Source organism: Xenopus laevis, chromosome 7S (genome assembly GCF_017654675.1).
Source record: "Xenopus laevis strain J_2021 chromosome 7S, Xenopus_laevis_v10.1, whole genome shotgun sequence".
Taxonomy (NCBI): domain Eukaryota; kingdom Metazoa; phylum Chordata; class Amphibia; order Anura; family Pipidae; genus Xenopus; species Xenopus laevis.
In genome coordinates, this window is record NC_054384.1 from 101,632,375 (window position 1) to 101,639,628 (window position 7,254).

Below are 7,254 nucleotides of genomic sequence, written 5' to 3' on the forward strand. Positions count from 1 at the left end.
GACAATCTATTTACCTAATTTTATTTTTACACTGAACAATTCCTTTAAGCAGCACGTAAGTGTGAGCTTCGCTATTATGTTTTCTGCAGATATATATTGAATTCATCACCGCCTACTTTTTTTTGCACAAAGCCGACCAATAGTATCCAGAGTTCAGGGAGTGCGCGTCTGTAAATTATTCTTTACTTTCTTTTAGCTTTTTCTTTTATCCTGTAATTGCTTTTTATCTTACTGAATTGTGTATGTGCCTTAAAGGTGTATAGATAGAGTACAGTAATCTCTAGTTCCATAGCAAGGGGAACCGGGGAGGGATGTATTTAGTGGCAGCGGGGTGGGGGATAAAATTTGGGGTGCTGTTGCATGAAGTCGTACCTTACTTTACATGATCCCTTGGTTACAGCGCCCTCCTCTGGCCTTGCTTTGCTTTATACACTGCCCAACAGTTGTAGCCCTTTCCCATGCAAGAGAAAAGTGAGTCCCAATGGACTGCCTTGATCCCCTACTGCTGTGTGGGGCCCTAAAATTTGTTGGGGCCCGTACCTTGGTGCCTTGTAATTGTCATCTAACAACAGTTTGAGAAGCAGTGATCAGAGTACAGTGAGTCCCTTGATCTACCACCTGTTTAGGGTTAATGGCAAACAATACATTTTCTCTGTCAACGATGGGGAAAAATGGAGATTCCGAACAAAATGGAGATTTCGTATCAGTGTTTTTTTTATCATCAGATAAAATTCATTGCGGCCATTGCCCTAAAAGTTGCCTCCACCCTCCAAGTGCCTACTTATTAAGCAGTTTTGGTGCCACCCTTCCTTATGGCACCCCAGGTCGAATACACTACAAAATCCAGCCATGTTAGTAGGGTTGAATTGGAAATTCGAATTTTGGAAAAAAAATTATTGTCAAAACTGTCAAATTCGACTAGGGAGTTATTCAAATTCGATTCGAGTTTTTTTTTTTTTAAAACTTTGAAGTCGAATTTCGAAATTTATCATACTCTGGCTCTTCTAAGAACTCGAATTTGACTATTTGCCACCTAAAACCTGCCGAATTGCTGTTTAAATCAATGGGAGTGGTCCAGGTATCAATTTGGAGTCGTTTGCAGCCTTCCTGACATTCAAATTTGTTTTTCCGAGTTTCTAAAATTCGATTTGAGTTTTCGGGTGGATTTAAAGAATTCAATTTTATTATATTTCGATTGGTTGAATTTAAAGTTTATGGGAGTTTAAGGGAGATTTTAACCTTTGATAAATGTGCCTCTAAGCGTTTAACCTTGGTTGTTAAAAGGCAGCAGGATCCCCTTAATCACTTAGAATTCCTTCTCCTCCTCTGACCCACTCAGCCCCCTCCCTCAGGAATTTACTTTGGCTGTTGGCTAATGAGCATGCTCAGTACTCATTTCTTCTCAGCAGATGTAGGCTTTACATGTCCTTTAACCCCGTGTAGTTTTATATACCTGGCTGTTATATTCCCCCATCATTGTCGCCTCTCAGAGATGCTTCAGACACAGCCAAATAACTATATCAACTTTTATTTTTATTCTGTTATCGACTTGTCACTGTCCAGGTAGAGTAGGCTTACTTGAAGCATCTGGTACCCACTGCACCACACCCTTTTTCCATTTTTGACTTTGGTGTGAGTATCAGATACATCACCTGCTCCACCGCCATTAAAGCTGCAGTCACCGTATATCAGCCGTAATGTGCCCAATGTACTTTCTGTGTGTGGGAACAACTCCCAAAGTGCCTTTGCCCCGTCAGTTTTGCTCATAGAAACCCATGCATATCCCACCTGCTTAGTTTTTATATGAAATTCAACATTTACTGTATATATTGAACAACAATCCAGTGTTACTGCCAATATGCTCAACTTTGAATCAATAAAACCAGTGTTACACAAATGTGTCTCTTTGAACTGGGGCTCAGCATGGAGGCTTTTGGGGATATAGGGTTTATACCTCCCAACATTTTGGAAATAGAAAGTGGGACAAAACGGTTTCACCACGCCCATTTTTGTGACCACACCCTTTAATTACCATGTTCACATACCTCCCAACTGTCCCGTTTATAGAGGGACAGTCCCTCTTTTGACAGCTCAACCCGCAGCCCCTCGTTTGTACTGGAAAGTCCAGTTTTTCTCTGCTCTGAACAGCCAGAAAAAGAAACAACGTTTCTAACTTAATTGGCTTATGGCAGAGAGCCCAGAACAGCCACCAGCTGCAGATAAGATACTTTTGTAACAATTTTGAGATAAGCAAATAAGTAATTGTAACAAAATAAGATAACAGGTCCCTTGGGAGAAGTTAGACTCACAGCTTAAAGGGAAATTCACCTTCATTAGCAAAACTGTAATAACTGGAAAAAAAAAACACAGAAATATGTTCAAACTTTCATAACCTGCTAAAAATGAACATGGTAATTTTGGGGTTGGGGCCACAAAAATGGGCGTGGTCTAAAAACTTGCCACGCTACACGCGCAAACTTTTTTGTCCCTCTTTATTTCCCTCTTTATAACATTTGGCAGGTTATGAAAGTTTGAACACATTTTTCTATGGTTTTTATGCGTTATTACAGTTTTGCTAATAAAGGTGAATTGGCAAGTCACAGTTTCCCCAAGAGACCTGCTTATCTTAATTTGTTACAATTGTTCCTTTCCTTATCTTCAATTGTTACAAAAATATCAAAGTGCACCTGCCACGTATTCTGGGCTCTCTGCCAAAAGCCAATTACGTTTTAGAAACTTTGTATTTTTTACTGGCTGTTCAGTGCAGGAGATCAAAGAGAAAGTCGGGACATTTCTGTAACAATCCAGGACTGCAGGTGAAAATCGCAAGCGTCCATTCAAGGTGGATTAAAATCAGTACTTGCTTAACACAAAAGCACTATCAAATGCATATGTATGGGATCCGTTATCGAGAAACCTGTTATCCAGAAAGTTCTGTAATTAAGGAAAGGCTGCCTCCCATAGACTCCGTTATAATCAAATAATCCAAATGATTGAAACCGATTTCCTTTTTCTCTGTAATAATAAAACAGTAGCTTGGACTTGATCCAGGATATGTTAGATTTTCCTTGTATTTACAGTTCAGTTATGGGATCCGTTATTCGGAAACCCATTATCCAGAAAGTTCCGAATTACGGAAAGGCCGTCTCCCATAGACTCCATTTTATCCAAATAATCCAAATTTTTAAAAAGATTTCCCTTTTCTGTGTAATAATAAAACAGTAGCTTGTACTTGATCCCAACTAAGATATAATTAATCCTTATTGGAAGCAAAACCAGCCTATTGGGTTTATTTAATGTTTACATGATTTTCTAGACTTAAGTAGCGATGGGCGAATTTATTTGCCAGGCGCGAATTCACAATTTTTTGGACACTGGCACATTTTCGTCTGCGAATGTGCGGCTGCGTCCAAAAATGCCGGCGGCATTTTTGTGAATTTTACGCCGTTTGGCGAATTTCCAGTGAAATTCGCGAAACTTCGAAAAATTTGTGAAACACTGCCGGCATCTCGTTTTGGATGCCGGCATCCGTTTTTTCGGCGAAGTGAAACTGGACAAATTCGCCCATCACTAGACTTAAGGCACGAAGATCCAGATCATGGAAAGATCTGTCATCTTGAAAGTCCCAGGTACTATACCTGTATACACACACACATATATAATTATATAGTGAATAAAGTACCCCCTCTTGTAAAATATAGGGATATTATAAGTTACCGAGGAGTTTCATGACCATATAAAAACACGAGGCCGAAGGCCGAGTGTTTTTATACAGGTCATGGAACTCCTAGGTAACTTCTAATATCCTCATATTTTACAACTGGGGGTACTTTATTTATTATAATACACAAATTTCAATGAACCATGTGACAGAAATGACATCAGAACTCACCGTTTATAACTGATGACATCAGAACTCACCGTTTATAAGGATATAATTTACAGGATATTCATGGCTTTTGTGTATTATATACATATATTTCCATCAAGAACTGAGACTGCTTCTTTTTGAAGCCTGACTGCTGCACGTCTGAAACTTTCTGTACTGTAACAGATGTGTGAACTCTCATGGGAATGACCTGCTCACAATCAGCAAACAGGCAGCGTGGGACGACAGAAAAGTACATGTTCAGTTGCTATTATTATTATTATTATTATGTGCCATTCAGAAATATACATTTGCATTGACAGCAATTCCAGTTGTCGCTCTGGGGGAGGGGAAAACTGCCCAATTTTTTGCATTGTTCGGGCTCCCCTTGTAACATAACGAGGCCTGAGTGCTTGGCTGGGAAATAGGGGGGGTTGTAACAATTACTGATCATTTATGTACAGGTTTAATAAAGGAACAGTTCAGTGTAAAAATAAAAACTGGGTAAATAGATAGGCTGTGCAAAATAAAAAGTTAGCCAAAAATGTAATGTATAAAGGCTGGAGTGACTGGATGTGTAACATAATAGCCAGAACACTACTTCCTGCTTTTCAGCTCTCTAACTCTGAGTTAGTCAGTGACTATAAGGGGGGCCACATGGGACATAACTGTTCAGTGAGTTTGCAATTGATCCTCAGCATTCAGCTCAGACCCAGTTATGACCCATGTGCCCTCCCCCTCAAGTCAATGATTGGTTACTGCCTGGTAACCAATCAGTCATGGTAACCAATCAGTGGAAACCAAGAGAGCAGTAGTCTATTGAGTATTGCAGTTTCACTTCATGTAAAAATTTGAAAAACAGTGAAAAATGTGCGAAACACATTGAACTCAATGGGCATCAAATTTTTTTTTTTTATATGCAACAAATTTTTACATGTGCAACTTTTTTTTTTTTTTTTTTCTCGCTGGAAATTTATTAAAGTCAATGAGCGTTTTTCTTCTGGCGACTTTTTTTTTGGTTCGGCCACTTTTTTGTCTCGCCGACTTTTTTTGTCCGAATGCACTAAAGTCAACTGGCGTTTTTTTATTTAGGTGACTTTTTTGGTCTTGGCGACAATTTTGCTTGGCGACTTTTTTTTTGTCTCTGCGAATTTTTTGGCGGCGGATTTTTGCCACAGTTTTGCAGAAAAATGTGCAGATGGCGAAATGCAGAAGAGTCAGAAGAAAAAGGCAAATAACAAATAAGGCAAATCAATTAAAAAAAACCATAAATAAATGATGAAGACCAATTGAAAAGTTGCTTAGAATTGGCCATTGTATAACGTTCCAAAAGTTAAATGAAAGGTGAACCACGTCTTTAAGGTAAGTGTAGCTTCAGGGGATTCAGTTCTGATGTAGGTACGAGGTTATGTTTAGGGGGTCCAGGAGTTCTGTTTAATCTGCAGTTTCGATAAATTTATATTGGAGCATTGGGATTGGTTAGAATTGTAGCCCAGTATGTTTGGGTACATTTCGACTGTTACAGGCCAAACTGACGAGATGTTTTAGGGTAAGGCGACACGAGGAGATTCTGGGAGATTTTGTTGCGTGGCGACTTATCGCCTGGTCTTTTGCGTGACTATCTCTCCGAACTGCCTCGGCATTTTTCCCCATAGGCTAGAATGAAAAGTCGCCTGCGCTAATGCACACGCGGCGATATGTTTTCAATAGTCGCCCAAAGTTGCCTCAGTGAGGAGATAGTCGCGCAAAAGACGAGGCGTTTAGTCAACAGGCGGCAAAATCTCCCCGAATCTCCTTGTGTGGCCTTACCCTTAGAGAGAAACTGCTCTAGGGGAACTTTGGGATCCAGATTACCAAAACCTAGAGAGACTGCAGTACTCAAAAATGGCCACAGGGTGTCAGTGTTGCATATTATGTCAAGCACATACTACAGTATTACAACTCCATGAAGGCAGATGGGGCCTTATTGTATGTTGCACACTGACACCCTCTCTGTTGTTCATCCTAGGGACTTGCTTGGCTAGGCCCGGGGGCTACAGATTTCCCTAGTTAAGAAGAGCCCGTTTTCTCCTGTCCATATTGTACCCCCCAATCATAAAGGGGACGTAACTACTGAAAGCATTGGCTGTTGTCTGTGCTTATCCTCTGCCTTGGTGGTTCTGACTGTTGAAGCAATGTAGCAGACCTGTGGAGAAGCATGCAAGCCTGAATTTTGCTACATTGTTCCGAGAGGCAGACACAGTGGTGTAAAGTGCAGAACAAGTCTGTATTCAATCACAGTTCTAGTTACTAGTGATGGTGAATAAATTCACCAGGCGCGAATTTGCGCCGAATTTGCGCTTTTCGCCGATGCCAAAAAATATTTGGACACGCATCGGAAAAGTTGCTCATGTCAAAACCGGCGCGCGTCAACATTATTTGGATGCCCATTGACTTTACCGCTGGCGTCAAAATTCGCGCTTCGCAAATTTTTCAGCGTTTCAAGAATCCCACAGGAAATTCGCAAATTTTCCGACAAAACTGGACAAATTGGCCCATCACTGTAATAAATCCGCCTGGCAGGGATTCGCGGCGCATATCCACGTTTCGCCGCTGCCGAATAGATTCACAAATCTCCGGTGAAAAGTTGCTGGAGTCAATTTCTGGTTTTCATGATTTTTTCGTGAAAATTTTTGAATTTCACAATTTTTTTGTGAAAACGTTTGAATTTCACAATTTTTCTGTGAACTTTCTGATTTCACAATTTTTCACAAATTTTTCGCCGTTTTGCGAATTTTGCGGGAAGTTCTCAAAGGGAGACATTCGCCCATCATTAATCAGTAATAGTTACCAATATAAGGCCCCTAAAGTATCAGAACCAAATCGCCATCACATAATGTCTTGTAATGGACTTATATAACTGAGCCTCGCTGGCCGGCTCCCGACACCTGTGTTTATTTACAAGCTGGAACTGATTCATCTCATTCGAGCTCATTGACCTTCCTTTGTTTATAAATGTGACATGTGCCAAACTGTGTCCATTTGGCTTTAATTGTGCAATGCCCGGGCCAGAGTACGGATTAAAGGAAACTCAAATATTATTTGTATGGGGGAAAAAAAACAAATTCTTCTAAATCACTTTGCTTTCAGAGGAATCTGGTGAATATTAACCGAGGCAGGGCAGGGTACATTGGGGCATACAATACGGATGTAGAAACCCTGAGTAGTGATGGGCGAATAAATTCACCTGTCACAAATTTGCGGCGAATTTCCATTCCACTATTCGGACAACCATTGACTTTAACGCCAGCGTCAAAATTGACACAAGCGTCTTGGGACGTGTGTCCAAAATTGGACTCGGGCGTCAATTTCGATTTTCACAAATTTTTCGCCGTTTCGTGAATTTT